We start from the raw sequence: 17,470 nt of genomic DNA, 5'->3' as shown, positions 1-17,470 counted from the left end.
TCCAAGCAAAGCAGCATTCAGAGTAATTGTGTTTTACTAATTGTGTTGCTTTGTACATATTGTAGGTACTTCACTATATCTGGCACTGACATGCACTCCTGCACTTTTTATACATTTACCAACCACAAATAGACATTGTATATATCAACTGGGCTGCCTGTAACCATTGTCTTGGCTTACCGTGACAGTGTATGTATCTACCGTAAGTATGAGAGCCAATGGGAAGCGGAGACAAATTCCCTGTGTGTCAACATGCTTGGCCAGTAAAGCTGATTCTGAGTTTGCAGGTAATTGGGTCCCCCTCTTCCTGTTTCGGTCGCCTTCTGTTTGCCGATGTCTCTGGTCAGCACCATCTCCCAGCTGCTGCAGTTTGCAGGCAGCTTGCATTTCCGGGTGATGAACTGGCACTTTACTCTCAGGGTCGGGGGTCCTGGAGCTTTAGAACCCGCAGTTTTTTCGGAGTCACACTTATGAATTGAGCTCCTTGACTGACTGCCCGTCTCTGAAAATATCTTCCATTAAACAATCTGCAGTATGTCAGAATGCAGGCAGTTAAAGCAGATTGTGAGTCTCTATCCTCACTGTAGTCGTTCAAGTGCAGAAGCTCCATTTCGATGGATATACGCCAAAATCATCTGAACACCTTGGGCAAGGTCTTGCGTTGGGTGGGAACATTCATGCCAACAGTGGTGCTGTGCTTCGAGGTCTTGAGTTGAAGGCCTTTGAGTAGCTACGATAGTCTCTCTGTGGTTCGAGGTCTTTAGTTGAAGGCCTTTGAGTAGCTACGATAGTCTCTCTGTGGTTCGAGGTCTTGAGTTGAAGACCTTTGAGGGGCTATGATAGTCTCTCTGTGGTTTGAGGTCTTGAGTTGAAGGCCCTTGAGGAGCTGCAATAGTCCCTCATCGAAGGTTAGTGTTGCTTTGGGATATATCAGGTGGAGATTAACAGGGGGTACAGACTATGAAAACCATTCAGGGCTACATTCACATCTGACACAGAGTTTGGTAGCTTAACAATGCTTTCCTGATGGGGGTGATGAGTGGCTCCGCAGGCTAAGTCTATGTGCCCATGATCAGAAGGGTTCTGATCCAAGCCCTGGCTTCAACAGAACTGTCACATGTCTGTGGACTCTTGAGCAAGGCCCTTAACCCCTACCTCCAGAGATACCACAAGATCTTTGACTGTGTGCTGTGACCACCCCCCCCCCCCAACTATGAAGAGCAAGATGGAGTAGGCAAAGAGATCAAATCCTATGTACCTGCATTCGTGCCATGGCCAATAAAAATGACTAGTACACAGGTATAAAAGCCATTGACCACTGCCCTTAGGAGCAGGTTCACCTTGTTCAAGCCATAAATGAAGGGCATGATATAATAATGACCCAACAATACCAGGGATGGGTAAGGCATACCAAGTGTGACGCATCACATTGAGAGCGGTCTACATCCACTCATAGATGAAAGCCAAGATCAAGGGAAGCTTACACCGAGCCCTCAGACTGATTCAGCCATCTTTAAAGAGGTCCTCGCCTTTATCTGCATGAAATTGCAACTTATGTCATTCAAAACTGAAGCATCAGTCGTTAAAATGTGCAGTGTTTGGGTAATAAACATGGTTCGCTGAATTCAGAGCATCTCCTCTGTCCTGGCAGCTGTACCCTCCTTCTTGTGACTGGTTATAACATTTGTTAGTGTGGTATCTGAGGAATATTGTATAATAAATGAAAACGTTTGTATAAAACAGACCTGCAGTTACTCACATACACTATTTTTTGTAACCAGTGCAGTGTGGTGTCATGATCTGTTCCTACGGGATTGCTGTTCACACGTGTGTTGCTGATCTCTGCTGTTAACTCTGCTTACCGCTGTAGCCAAACAGTAACCAGGAACAAAGGGTTTGGCATATTAATATATGTGAACGGAAAGTTTCATCTTGCCCTTGACATAATGAAAATATGTAGTGCTTGCTTCCTGATTCAACATTATCTTATTGACTGTCCTGATTATTTCCTTGTGTGTTTTGTTAAAATATAAACCAGCATGACATTTTCATCAAAGTGGGTGATATTGATTTTATGAACATCAGCAGGATATGAGGGTGTGTATGGGCTTGTTTCACACTGAGAAAGTTTTACGTTGTTTTTGAGTTAATGCCTGTGTGTGTTGACCATAGCCTATTTTGGGTGTGTGTGTGTGTCAGAATGAAAGCATTCTGTGAACATGTGTGTGTGAGTCAGTGAGCTATTTTGAGTGTGTTTGTGTAAATGTGTGTGTGACAGTGAGCTGTTTTGAGCATCTGTACGCTCTTGTGTGTGTCAGGATAAAACTGAAGGGGTGGTGGGGGGGGGGGGGTGGAGAGACAAAAGTGTCGACCCCCCACATATAGGGAGCACACACAGACCCATAGCCAGAGCCAGGGTTAATCAGACTGGTGGGGGCCGGGTGGTGTCAGCTGTCCTGGGAGTTGGGCAGCATGGAGGCTGTATTGAACAGACACGTGGCGGGGGTGCCCTTTTTTATGTCCTCCAGCCGGGGAGGGGGGAGGTCAGGGAGGGAGAAATGAACAGCTGTGGCCTGGATGGATTGAGCAGCAGAACCCAGGACCTGGCAGATGGAGGGGGTTTGGGGGGGGGTTCTTCATTATTTAGCCCCTTTCTGTGTCTCTCCTTCAATGTCTGTCTCTTTTTTTCCCTCTCTTACTCTCTCCCCCATTTTCCCCACTATCAAAACCGAATTGTCTAAAAAAGACGACATTAGCCGAAGTGCAGATTTTCCTGGCCTGGCTCTGTGTGTGTGTGTGTGTGTGTCTGCGTCTGCGTGAGCCTGTCACGGCCTGCTCTTTCTCCAAGGTGGCCCTGGATCTACAGCTGAGCTGACACCACCCCCCCGCCCCCCTCACAGACACACCGCCCCACCCCCTCATCTCCCCTCTTTGCTCCTTGAAGGGCTGCACTAAGGTGTGAACATTCATGCAGACGGTGGAACTATGGCTTGAGGTCTTGAGTCGAACACTTTTGAGGAGCTGGAAAGTCATCTGCTCCTCAACCCATGTGACTACATCATGGGCTGGACTACACCCCCATCTGACCCCCTCCCTGGTCTGAGCCCGGTGGTCTCCCAGCAGAGGGCACGTCCTACACTCCCACCTGCCCAATTTCCCTCCTGTCTCTAAAGCATGCATGATACCATACAACAGCCACCCCCCCCCATAGACATGTGCTGACCCCCCAACTGGAACCCTGCTTCACCTTGCCTCAGTTTATTTCAGGGCCAGTAGGGCACGGAGCAGATAGCCAGACGATAGCACGATGGTTAACAAGGTCGTTTGCACTGAAAGGGCTCCAATAAAGGGATCTGAGCCGGTATCAGTAAACCTGCAATGTAAAACCCAAGGCCTGATGCGAGGCTGTGAAACCAGCGGATTGTGAAGCCGTGAGGCGTGCTCGTCCTTGCCGGGGCCTAAAACTACCCCGCAAAATGCCCTTGTCATGACCAGGGGGAGAAGCCCGCAATTTACTCGCTCTTTACGACTTGTGGTGAAGACGCTGAAGGTACATTAAAAAAAAAAAAGGTGCTGGATCTCGATCCATCGTGGTGTTGTGCTATTGTACCCTTGGGCCAGACACTGGCCCAGAGTCACTGAGCAAAGGCGTCCAGCTTAAAGCAACCGAGTGTAACAATCTAAGATAAAAGTGGTCATCAAGCAATGAAATAATCTCATCTAACGTACTCCAAAGAGTATTCCAGCACGCAAAGCGAAACTATAAACAGAGGAGTCTTAGAAACGACTCTTTAGAAACCAAAGAGAGCCCCCATCTCCATCTCTGGGCTCTTCTTTGGGGTTATGTTTTACTTTAACATTGTTAAAGAGTTCATATACTTTATGTATACATTATTGGGACCTAAATAAAGTTAAACAGGCTGATTTAACCATTTTGCACTAGGCAGTCCACGAAAATGATGTATAAATTATCTGCATGTTGCGATAAGAATCTGTCAAAGTGTGTTAGCTTGACTATTTCAGATCCAGTCGTGCCCATATTTGCAGCAACCATCCAATACACCCACAGACTATTTTAAGTGGCTAATGGCTCCATGGCTGACCTAACTTCATTAACCAGGTGAGGTGGTGGTGAAAGTCAACAAATATCAGCACTCCCTGGATTAAGATGGGGTTACTATGGGTTTATGGGAACCCACAGTAAGCCGAAAATATCGTAAGGCGAAAATGCTTTTTAATACAGTACGCCTAGCCTACCTTACACATGCTTAGAACACTTACACTAGCCTACAGTTTGGGAAAATCATTAACACAGAGCTTATTTTATAACAAAGTGTTGAATATTTCATGTAATTTATTGAATAAGGTATTGAAAGTGAAACACAGAATGGAACTGGAATACCCATCGTAAAGCAGGAATATCGCAACACAGACCATCGTAACCTGGGGAGCGTCTGTATATGGAGCAGCTGAGGTGCCCCTGAGGGGGGTTTTTTGGGAACCAAAGCTGTGTTCTTCTAGCCATTTAATAAGAAATCAGTAACTTTTTGGAGAAGAGAAGAAATTCTTGTTAGTTTTTATTGTGTTACTCTTAATTCACATCTGTTCTAATGCTAAGTTGTGTTTTTTGTTCTGACCAAATAAATACTTACTACCCAGATAAATAGCATTAAGCATGTCCTTTGACTCCCTAACACTTTGACACAGAATGTACAGTATGTCCTTTTCTAAAGATTTAAATGTCGTGTCTTTTGTCCCCCAGTGGCATCCGCAACCTGAGAAGGCGCTGGGTGACTGACAAGGCACTTTAAACATTCCCAGATTAAACATTCCAGGCGTGGCCTGCCCAGGTGTCTGTCCTGCACGGACATCGAAAGCACAGCTTAAGTATGCTGAGAGTGGGTCGCACAGCTCACGAATCAGAACCCAGAGTCTCAGGACTCATTGTTTCTGCCCTGAATGTACGCTGTCATCATCACGGGACTTCAGCATCTGCCCCCACCCCCGGCCAATCAGGAGCCCTGAAACTGGTGCGCAGGGCTCAGAGAGTCACTAATTAGTTCTTATTGTTTGGCTGCTTAGCTGGCTGCTTTTACCCAGCGACTGTTACCAGCAGTACGCATCCTCCTGGGACGTGAACCAAGCACAAGGTTTTAAGCCCATGTCCTTATCCACCATGCTACCAGCTGCCTTTCCATTAGGGACTGTGTTCCCACAGTGACGGTTGCCATACCAACCCAGGTGGAGGATGGAAAAGATGAGGGTTGGGGAAGTGAGTAGGAGATGGAGATTGGGGGGGCACTAGAGGAGAAATAAAGGTGCAGGAAGTAGGATAAGCTGCCGTGAGTGTGTTGGGGGGGTAGGAGCCAAGCTCAGATCCCACAATCAGCATTCAAAGATCCACTTAGCCCACGGTGCTAAGACATGAACTGTCAGCAGGAGGTCCCCGAAGTACTCTCTCCCCGCAGTACTCTGTTCCCGCAGTACTCGGTCCTCGCAGTACTCTGTCCCAACAGTATATCGGTCCTTGCAGTACTTTATCTACGCAGTACTCTGTCTCTGCAGTACTCTGTCCCCGCAGTACTCAGTCCTAGCAGTACTCTGACCCCACTGTACTCTGTCCTTGCAGTACTCTGTCCCCGCAGACTCAGTCTTACCAGTGCTCTGTCCCCACAGTACTCTGTCCTTGCAGTACTCTGTCCTCACAGTACTCTGTCCCCACAGTATCCCGTCCCTTCCACAGTACTCTATCCTTGCAGTACTCTATCTCCGCAGTACTCTGTCCCCACAGTACTCTGTCCCAGCAATACTCTGTCCCTAATTCACAGCAGGCTTGGGGAGACACTGTCCCCAGTGAACCTGAGTTTTCCCCACGTCCGTGGCCAGGTCCTTCATGCCCCTCATCACAGCTGCCATGGCTTCAAAAGACCAATGCTCTACCAGGATCTCCCCCAGCCCCCGAGGTAGCCCCTGCCCCACCCCCATCGGATAATTCTCTGAAGATGGGTCTTTGTTGGCTTGGGGGATGGGCTGAAGTAGGATGCAATAAAACCCAGCCTGGCGATTTCTCTCTAAGTAATAGGGCCACACTGGGACATCACCTGCAGCAGCTACACACGCTTAATTGAAACTGTCAGTCATTAAATTATCTGGAATTCGTTCATCATTCCAGAACGCTCTCTAAATTCATCTCAGCTGCTGAAAGGAGAAAGGACTTTCAGGCAGTTCTATAACCTCAATCCAGAGTAACGTGAGACGTGCTTAGGCTCTCTCAGGTGCCCCAGCAGGTCACAAGTTGTCTTTTCTAGAGTGAGTAAGAAAAATAGTTTTTAATTTTGGGTAAAGGGTGGCGCATTGGCTCAGCAGATCACTGTGGCTTCATACTACCAGCTTTATAGTCTTGATTCCTTCCCCTGGTTCTGTGTAGAGGGGGTCTGCTTGCTTGTCCTGTGGTTGTGTAAATTTCCTCCATAGTCCACAGCAGTGTTTCCCAACCCAGTCCTCAGGGACCCTCAGACAGTCCATATTTTTGCCCCCTCCCATCTCCCAGCGCACCTTACCAGGTATTGCAGTGTTCTTGGTTGCTTAACTGTGTGGTTTAGGTGTGCTGGCAAGTGGGAGGGAGTAAAAATGTGGATTGTCTGGGAGCCCCACAGACTGGGTTTGGAAACCTTGGTCTAAAGATGTGAGGTTTCGTGTGTCTGTCCGGCGTGGGCAGGCCGAGGTGTCGGTGGGGCGTGGACACCCTGGCAGATAAAGGGGGCCCAGCACTTCACAGAGGCCCTTCAATATATAAAATCATACATAATGTTGGATGAGGAGGGGCCTGAGGTGACAATTTGTCTGGGGGCCCAGAATTTCTGGGGCCACCCCTGTGGACTGGCATTCTGTTGATGGGAGTCCCCTGCATTGTGGTTCCTGGAATAGGTTCCAAGTTCAATGACAGCCTTACACTATGGAAAATGGTTATGGAAAATGGATGGATTGACATTTTTTTAAGAATTCTGTAAGACTTTAAGTTACAGATTCATCAAGGGTTTCCTCAGCCAAGGGCTTACTTCAGGGCAAGGTTGTAACATATATCTTAACGCCTCTCAGATCTGTTCCTTCTTTTACCTTAAGTGATGAGTAGTGAGCATGCTGATATACACGGGCAGGTGAAGTCGCGTGCGTTGGGGGTAAGGCCACCTGGAAGTGGGGGGAGGTGACAGGAGGAGGGGGAAGAAGCAAGGGGACAAGCACAGAGAGAAGCAGGATGTCTGTGGTCAGGCATTTTCTGGAATGGGCCTGTATGACTCATCATCGGCACTCTCTCTCTCTGCCTTTTTTTTACCTCAGAGGGAGCGCCAAGATTAGCTGATCCACAGAGAGTAGCAGTTAGGGAGCTTCACAAACCACAGGGTTGTCTGTTTGAATCCCAGCTGCGGGCCATCGTTTATACCTTTGGACACAAGGCACTCCCATGTTTGCCGTCAGGTGACGTGCAGCGAATGATGTGAAGGCGCGGATGAGGCAGAGCGACATCTTAAAGCTCCTCGAGGCTGGGAAGTTCTGAAAGTCGTCATGAAGCAGGAACCCTCCAGCTGTGTGAAAGGCCAGCTGGAACCTGGGCGAGTTATGGCTTGGGGTCTTACCTTCTGCACCCAATGTTATCCTATGGTACTTAGAAAGCTCTGAGGAGCCCCTAGTGGTGGCCTCGGATCTACAGCGCCAGGGTTGGGGCCAATCTTATCCAGAATGGGCTGTTGGGTATGCGGGTTTTTACTGCAACTTCTTAATAAGATTACTAATTAGATGACTGATTGGCTGAAGAGCCCTCACACCTGGGTTTGAACAGCTGACCTAAAGGTTATCTCAAAAACCTGCATATACATCGGCCCTTTGCGGATAAGATTGCCCACCCCTGGTCTATAGCACTGTGTTTGCCAACCTGGTCTTCGGGAACCACCAGACAATCCACATTTTAGCTCCCTCCCAGTTCCCAGCAAACCTGGACCAGGGATTGGGTGTTTCTGATTGGCTGGGAGCTGAGAGGGAGCGAAAATGTGGACAGTCTGGGGGACTCCAAGGACAGGGTTAGGAAACACTGCTGTAGCACAGCACGGGGGGTGGGGGGGAACATTCTCCGGCCACCTCGCTGATGGGTCATTGCTCGCCAGTGACATGTCTTGTGGATATGTCATCCGTGCAGCTGCATGCAAAGCATTCTGGGTCCTGTCCCATTTCCTGTCCTGTCCTCAGCCCTCAGTTTTTCAACACGGGCAATGGAGATCATCCCTGGCTGCATGGCTAATAACTAACCACCCCGCGTCTCTCTTCCAAGCCACGGCTGATCTCTCGGAGCTATCACCGTGGCAGCCAGCGTGTGCTGTTTCGAACCCCCCCCGTCCTCCGCCCCCTACGGGGTACAGACCAAGGCTCCCTGTCCCTCTCATGGTCCTTTGTCTCCTCGTCGGTCTTTTCACTCTGCCGCTCGATCTATTCTACAGCTCCTTTTTTTAACAAGCTCTGTCTGTTATCTAAGTAAACCCAACAGATTCTCAGTTGCTCGGAGAGAAGAGAAAGAACCTCTTTTTTGGTTTTGTTTGTCCCTACAGCCTCGCTCCACTGCTCTTCACCCCTCCTCCCTTCCACCCCCCCCCCCCCCCACGTCCCCCATCTTCCTCACTTTCCCTCCCTCCCTTCTATGGCTGCTTCGCTTTCATTCCAGCCTCCCCCCCCCCCATCCCCATCCCCCCCAGGGGAATAAAGGTCATTGCGCAAATGATTACTCAGACCTCGGTCGCCATGGAAACCCAGTCATGTGACAGGGACAGGCACGCACGGAGCACAACAAAGAGTCCGATTAGTAAGCCAGCGATGGAAAGCTAGCGTTGCCTTTGTGTTACTGCGTTTTGAGCTGTTTTTCACTCCCTCTCTCCCTCCTTCCCTCTCTCTCTCGCTCTCTCCCTCTCTCGGCTGTCTCTCCAAGCTAACTGGGGGAGGGTGAGCAGGCAGAGCCCCAGCAGCCGTTTGGGGAGAGAAAGAGATCCGCAGACCGCCTCTCCAACAGCCAGCTTTGTCCCCAGCACCCTTTACATTTGAATCAAACTAGACTGTTGATAATTTGCCGCCCCTCTTAAAAACATCACAAGGCTGCGGGATCTGAGACACATCAGAGGGTGTGTTTGGCTTCGCCGAGCAGACGTGCGGAAATAATGAACGTTTAACGTGCTCTCTTATTGCTAAGCCGGGGTTTGGATGTCTCTGCCCGTTTCACTCCTTTTTTAATTAACGGTAAATCGACTAATAACGTTTACGTATGAGTAACATCACTACGTAATCGATTACATGTATTGCAGATAGAAAGACCAACAAAACTATCGCTAAGTCTTGTTTTATCCTTGGCAAGCCTAATATATTTAGGTCTTAAATAATGCTTCGTTTTTTCACTAGGATGGTCTCCCGTTGGTATGGAGGTAAACGGATGGGAAAGACAGCAGCTGCTCTCCTGTGTGTTCAGAGTCAGGAGCATCCACTCTGAAATTTCTCTTTCCATACTCAATCTAATCTCTTTAGCCAAAAGGTTTCCTAGACTTTTTCAGCTGAGCAGAGCTACCCAGAGAAATAAAATAAAATAATAAAAAAAACGACTGACATGAATTTCACTTTCTCCTTGCAAACAGACTTCATTTATTGATATTTCTACACCGGCGCTTTCAGATCACAATCTTTTAAAGTATAAGGGAGCGCAGATCTTTCCGCCTGTGTGTTTTTTAACCCCCCCAGGATTCCCCGGCCGTCTCAGTTTGGTTTCCCTTCAGGACCAGATGTGCCAGATCAAGTAGGAGTTCATACAAAGAAAATTGCCTGGAATTATTTTTCTTCAGAGTAAATTTCAGTGTCAGCTCTTTGATTTTGATGGATGTTTCTGGATGGGAAAGGTTGAAGGTTCTAATTTCTCCCGGCTTGGGACTGAGCCCTTGAGCCAAGATGGCGATCGATCTTGAGCCAAGATGGAGGGTGACGCCACTGAATCAGAGTTTCCTTTTTTAGATTGGAAGGGCTCAGCTCCTTGCTGAGGCAACCCCCATGTGACTCCTGTGCACCATCACTTATAGAGCAAGTGTGAGACCACTATGGCAGTGATACCATGTCCCCCCCACCTAACTGAGGCAAAAGTTTGATTGGATACTGGAAGGCCTGATTATTACCTGGGCTGGTACCACAGAAGTTGCACCTAAGGCATGAAGTTTACAAAAGTGGACTTCCAAATGTGATCAGAAGGTTGCTGGTTTGAGCCCCGACCTCACATGCCTGTGGAACTGTGAGCAGGGCCCTTAAGCCCCAGTTCGAGGACTACTGTACACTGGTTGCCCATGTGCTGTGACCCCCAAGCTTGCTCTCACCTGCATATGTGTCTCTGTGTCTCATGGAGAGCAAGAGGGGGTCGACGAAGGGTGAATTTCCCCATGGAAATCAATAAAGTATCACTATTCTGTTGTAATTCCCTTTTGTCCAGTTTGAAACAGGACATTTCACCATAGAGGTCCAGTTAATCTCCTCCTTCAAGTATAAGACTGATTACTACAGCACACTGTCTGGGACTTGAACCCACAACCTTATGGGTGAAAATCCAGTTCTGTGTCTCCTGCCTTGACATGTGTATAAAAACATACAGTTTATTACTTCAATTTTAAATATTACTTTTGAGCTGATAGTGTTAATTATTGAGTGTATGTACATCATCACTTTGCATGCATGTGTGTATGTGTATGGATTATGTTTATAATACATTGTGGGGACTAAATGTTTCCCAATTTGTAATTAAAACCTGTTATTTTGATGTTGTGGGGACCATTGTTCAGGAAAAGTCAGTTTGTTTATTTATGGTTAAGGTTAAGTCTGGGTAGAGTTTAAACGTGTTGTGATTTGGATAGGGACACCAAGTGTGTGTGTGTGTGTGTGTATATATATGTGGGTGAGGGGGTGAGAGAGAGAGAGAGAGAGAGAGAGAGAGAGAGAGAGAAATAGATCCAGGTTAGCAGATTGCCCATGTGATCGGATTGTTTGGCTACTTTGTACTTTCTACCCACAACCAAAGCCGAATTTATCCCCATCTGTAGCTATGTTGTTCCCCCCTAACAATTTTTCGTACTAGGAACGTCTACTGAACGTTACAATTAAAGTATGGAAATGTTCAAAGTGTCCAGTTTTCCTGCTGTTCCCAGAACATTATCCTATATAAGTAAGAGTAATAATATAAAGCAAATGCAGGCCGTGGTAGAGCAGCAGGTAAGACTGTCGCTGTACATCAGAGCTCGCGGCATGGGGCTGACAGCATGCTTGTGCTATGTATGTACAGCACTTTCACAGAACAGTATTTTATTATAAAACGTTCATTTTCAACATTGATTGCATTAAAATGCTGTTCAGGTAATGTTATCGTGCTGATATTGACAGAACCTTTGTTAAAATGTAAAATGTGGAAATAATGTTCCATTAATGTTGCAGTAAGAACCTTCTCTGCCAGCTTTGAGAAGACCAGCACATAAAGCTAGCTAATGTTCTGGGAACGTTCCCTCTTGACTGGGATGTTTTGTAGTTATACACCATAAGCAGCAACCCTCACTGGTCGCGTCTTTTATTTTCTTAGCTTACACATCAATCCAGAATGACGTGAAGTATTCACCCATCTAAACAGACCCATATTTTACCGGAGATATTCTGGTATTGTTTTCTTTTTGTCTGCATGTGGTCGTACCCCTCCTGGGATTCAAACTGGCAAGCTTCAGGTCACAGTGTGTGTGCGTGCGTATGTGTGTGTCTTTAAGCAGTGTGCTTGCGGCCCACCTGTATTCGCAGCGATCGGTCAGCCCGCGGACGGGGGCCACACCAGCCTCCATAGCTCGGGCTCCAGGAGCAGCTAGGCCTAGCCACACTGACTCATGAAAAAATAAAAAATAAAGAGCAACTTGGCAGTTGGGTTCTGGATGGTTCCAACAGACGAAGGCGTAAAAAAAAAAAAAAAAAATTAAAGCACACACAAAGACTGGAATGGAAATGGGCCGTGGTCCCTCCCCCAGACATCTGTCAGGAAGGACACCGGCTCTCCAAGTGGCTTCCTGTGGGTGAAGCCGCCCAATGGGTGCCCGGTATGCAAATCGAGCATGGAGGCGGGTGTCCGGTCTGGAGCAGGTGCAGGGGGACCTCAGTCTCCGCCCCCCTGTCTCCCTCATGTAGACCCTGGGATGGTTGGTGGTTTGTTGCCAAAGGCCCTGCTCCTTCCTACCCAAGGCCTGCACCCCTGCTCCATGCCCATTGTTGAGAGCACAGGCTTCTCTTCCAGCTCCATCTGAGCAGACTCTCACTCTTTCTATACGTGTATGTATATCTCAGAGCTGTTCCCACTCTCTCTGCACACTCCCTATGCCCCGGCAGTCTAAAAAACACGCCTCCGTAGTGAAACCCAAGGCAGCTAGCCAGTCAGTGAGCCCAGGCCATGCTGGGAGAAACCGTTGGTGGTCTTGCTCTAGACCGGGCTGTGAAAGACGATAGCTGCTCCGCGCATATGTAAATTGACTGATAAAATGGTAATTTGTGTAATTCGTGGCGTGTGCTACTATGTCTGCGTGCTGCTCAGAGGGTCTTTACGAAAACAGAGGTCATCAGCTGTATCGACAAGGAACTTAAAAAATGTGCCGGTCACGTGTGGTGACGGGCAATGTCCAGCAGGGCCACGCTAGATACAAGCATGCGTGCTCTGAGAGAGCAGGGCCTAAATGCAGATTAATCCCACGCCACAACCACAGATAAATGCATCAGGACACCATGTGCTGTGTTTTTGTCACCCATCAAGCTAGTAACCCCTGCAATGAGGCAGGGTTTGAGTAAGAGGTATGTATGGGGGTTGGGGGCTGTGTCAGGACATATAATGGTCACATTGACATTATGTCCAGTGAGCTGGGGGAGCAGATTATGCGGATGTACCAGGATGAACCTGACCCCAGAGGGCGCCCCCTACACTTTAACGAGAAACTAACGAATCTTACACCGAAAAATAATGAATATAACCTTAGGATAAAGTTTGTCACGTAGGAACAGGCGATCACTGACGTGACACAGACGTAACACTGTTTCCAATGGCTGAGCGAAAAGGAGGCCGAGGACCCAGGAGTGGTTCCGGATGGTTCCTCCGCGTTAGCGTCGCGCAGCTAACCTGTCCATTAGCACAGAAATAAACTGATTTCTTCCTGTGGATATTTTTAGCGTTAGAGGAAATGTTGACAACTTGCTTCAGTTTCTGACTGTCTTCGAACTCGTTTTTCCACCGCTGGCTTCATTTTCATTTAGCATAACATTGGATTTTTTTTTCCATTTTGTGTTTTTAATTATTATTTTTTTTCTGTAAACTGGCCAGTACGTCGAGAGCTGAGCCTTCGAAGAATTTGCCGAATTCACCAAAAGTTCAGAAAGCTCCCATAGTTCATGAAGATACAGTTTTAGCTGTCTGTGTGGCGTGAGGGGGTGGGGGGGGGGGACAGGGGGGAAACAAAGGGTAAACATCAGCAAATGAACAGGAAGGAAAACTGAATAAAAAGAAAATGAGAGAGAATATGGGGAAATGTTGAGCGAGGAGGAAAAAAAACCCAAGGCTTTCTGGAGAAACTCTCATCCCCTGCTCCTCTCCCTCTGCCTGCGTGTGGCTCCAACAGCTTTGTCCCTGAAAGAGATTTTTTTTCTTCACTTTTTTTTCCCCTCTCTCTCTGTCGCTCGCTCTATTTTTTTTTTTCCGGGAGAGAGAGAGACTGGCGCCAGCAGTCTGGAACCAGCCTGACAGGATCTGAATTATAGAAGCACAGCACAAGGAGGGGGGTGTGGGGGGTGCAGTTATGTGTGTCATTTTGTGTGTGCGTGTTGGTGGGTGGGTGCCTGTGTGTGTGTGTGCCTGAGTTTAGCACGGCAGAGGTTGTTATTTCAAAGGCAGCACAGAGAAAGCAGGCAGATTACACATTTTATCACTAGTCTTTATTACTCTGAACCAAATTACACCAGTGTTCCAGCTCTGAAGATTTTTTTCTCCCTGTTTTATTTTATTTTTTTATTTTACAACCACAAACTAAAATGACGACTGGCCCAGTCCTGTATGGGGTCAGGTTATCTTTCTGTGTCAAAGTACCTCACCATAAGTACAAGCAGACATTAAACTCTTGTTATAAGGCTAACAGATAAAACTCAACTTGTTTTTTCAGTTTTTTTTTTTTTTTCGGAGGATGGCGAATGGATTTGATTTTACAGAGCTGAAGGGAGACCAGCGTTCTCAACCAGGGCCGAGAGCCGACGTTAACCCTTAATGTGGTGCTCAGACCAGGGTGATAACTTCGCTAGGAGGCTGGCGAAAGAGGCGCAATATGAATCGTCCCAGCAGGCGGATACAGGCGCAGAGATTCGACTATCCGGCTGCATTGGTGCCAGCAGTCGCGACAGGAGCTGCCTGATCGGTGTGGCTATGAATTAGTTCATCGCTTGGATCTGTGCCATAATGTGCTTTGTTCAAGTCCCACATGGCCTGATGTTGAATCCCATCAGAATAATTCAATGAAATTACACACACACACACACACAGGACATTTTATTAGGTTCACATGCTTGTAAAGGCAAACACTTTGCTCGTACCAAACTGAAAATCATGTGGCTGCAACTCAATATATGCAGCATGCAGACAGAGGCAAAGATGCACAGTTATTGTTCGGCTAAGCTTTAGATCAGCTAAGATGCGTGATCTAGGCAGTTTTAAATGTAGAACAATTGTTGCAATTTTCGCGTACTTTGTTGCATAGACTTTATAGAGAATTGGTGTGAAAAACAGAAAACAGAGTGACAGCTCTGTGGCCAAAACACCTTGTTACTGAGAGAGGTCAGAAGAGAACTGGCCAGACTTGTTAAAGCTAACAGGAAGGCCACAAGTGCAAAAATGACAGCACCATGTAACAGCGGTGTGCAGAAAGACTTCTCTGAACGAACAGCTTATCAACCTTTGAAGGGGTTCAGGAGATAAAGCAGGGTTCTGCATGGTACTATGCAGGGGTTTCTAATAAAGTGGCCACTTAGTGCATGAAAACTGTGTACGTCCACTTTTTGACTATTGTGACTTGTACTATAGATGGAATACACTCATTCTGACCTCAAATTGATCAATGAAAAAATGTTTCATGAAGTCATCTATTTAACTAGCATTTATATTTGTACTAGCTAACATTTGTGTTCATGTTGGACTTTTACGGATTACTTTATATCACTAGTTTTAACAGCTTGACACTGATAGCTAGATAGCTAGCTACCTAACATCATTGTTAATTGCGAATATAAAACAAGATTAGTCTGTATCTTGTTGACACTGACATATTTGTCTCACAGATAATCATCCACGTATGTCCATTTAAAACATTAAACCATTGAATTCATTGTTGGCTGTGTAAATGTTTCTATTCATGGTGCTAAAGGTGTCTCTTTGTGTTGTTTTAGGTTTATTTTGTTAAGTAGTTTCTGAGAAAATGTATTTTTTTGCAATCCTGAAATAATGGATTTTTGCAGATACTTATTTTCCATCGGACAGTGACAATACATACAGATGCACACGCACACACACACACACACACACACACACAGACACACATATATATATATATATGTATCCAGTTCTATCATTGACTGAACATACACAATTGTCAGCTGTTGCCTATAATAGAAATGTCTGATAAGGACAAAAATAAATATCTTTGCTTTCTGAGGAGGTGGTGAATTTATGTGTGCAGCTACCCTTTGCTTTCTCTGTCAGCGCGTGTCACAGGCCACAGGGGGCGGGGCTTAGGCTGCCCGTCCGTGAACGTGCTGACGGACACGGATGTCGCAGGAAGTCCTGCAGACAGGCCGCTCGGGGCCCGGCGTGGTTTCCGGGCTGTGACCGCTGGAAGCGGGGCTCCTGTGGCATTTTTGGGTCTACTGCAGATGTTCTGTTAGCACAGTGTTTTGAAGGTGTTTCTCCAGCAACGTCAGAACCTCCTGTTGTATTTCTGTTCTCTTTTCATTTCACCGTTGCTCGTAAATTTCTTGTTAAATTTGCCAGCTTGAAAACAGATCTAATACTCAAACATTTCATACAGATTCACTCTTGTTTCATTTTATATATTTTTTTATATTTTGCAGTCATATTTGACATGCAAGTATCCCAATACCTGAATCCCAATATCTTAAACCTTTATCTTTTACATGCCCTTATTTGCGAAAGTGAAATTTAGAATGTACATGGTCAGGATAGCAACAGTCTATGTAAACTGGACCCATCTGGAGAAAGACGTTGACACATGCCACAGGGTATAATCCCACATACGATCCCATATCTGATCCTGAGCACTGGCTTGTTAGATGGTCGTCATGGATCCTTCATAGCAACCACCATTTTCTCAAACAGCATGCTCAGAAGTTTGCTATGTAAGATCATCCAAATGACGACCATGTGACCTCAGGTTGGAATGGTGAACGGAGCTCCCTGACAACTGGACTTGCTGCAAGGAGCTGGCAAATGACAGATTTTCCCTTTTCAGGGATAGAACTAGTGACTAAGCAGCGAGGATCACACCACAAACCTACGTGCAAAATTGGAGGAGCTGGGTTGGGTTTGGTTGGGCTGACCAAAAAATAAACATGTAGGCCTGATGCTTCAGGGGTCAAACGGGGAATGGAATGAACATCTGGAGATTACAGGGTTTGGGGTTGGAGTTACACAGGGGGTTGAGTTACTGGGGTGCAGCAAAATGAAACGTTCCAATACATACACAGAACAAATCAATACGGATAAACTCAGTCACATGACACCACCCCACAGATACTGCTGAGACAGCCAGTGGTCATCCAGCTAAGAAATAAGCCTCTGGAACTACATGGAGTGTGAGATTATCATGTGCTGTTAATCACGGCCTGGTTTTATCCAGATAAGAATCTTCTACCACTTTGCCTAGCTGGGACCCTGCTGTACTAACCCCAAATTACTTTGAATAAAAGTGTCAGCCAAGCTAATAAACGTACAACACCAGTGCAACCAATATGCATATTCAGCATTTGAGGAGATACTTTGGGTATCATTGGGCGTCTTTGGGATATTGACCCCTTTGTTCTATGCTTTTACATCCATCAACCCCAAGATTCTGTGGGAACCTGGTTTCAATTCTGCGAATAGCCTGAAAGAGGACCAGCCTGTTGGAAGTATTTTAGAGATTGAGGGGGGCCCCAAAAAGGCAGAAGAAGCAATTGCCTTTAATGGGCGAGCGCTATATGTCAATAGCTTGATTGTCTGGGAGTCAAAGTACAGCTACAGGCAATCAAGCCATGGACTGGTTGCAGGCAAGGATATCTCTGCAGGGATCCTTCTGCACTGTACCACCTGGTTGTCATTGGGTGGAGCTTCTGAAGGTTAATGGGAACACTCACAGGG

This window comes from Paramormyrops kingsleyae, chromosome 7 (genome assembly GCF_048594095.1).
Source record: "Paramormyrops kingsleyae isolate MSU_618 chromosome 7, PKINGS_0.4, whole genome shotgun sequence".
NCBI classification, from domain to species: domain Eukaryota; kingdom Metazoa; phylum Chordata; class Actinopteri; order Osteoglossiformes; family Mormyridae; genus Paramormyrops; species Paramormyrops kingsleyae.
The sequence above is the reverse complement of the archived record's forward strand: the minus strand, read 5'-3'. Positions refer to the sequence as shown.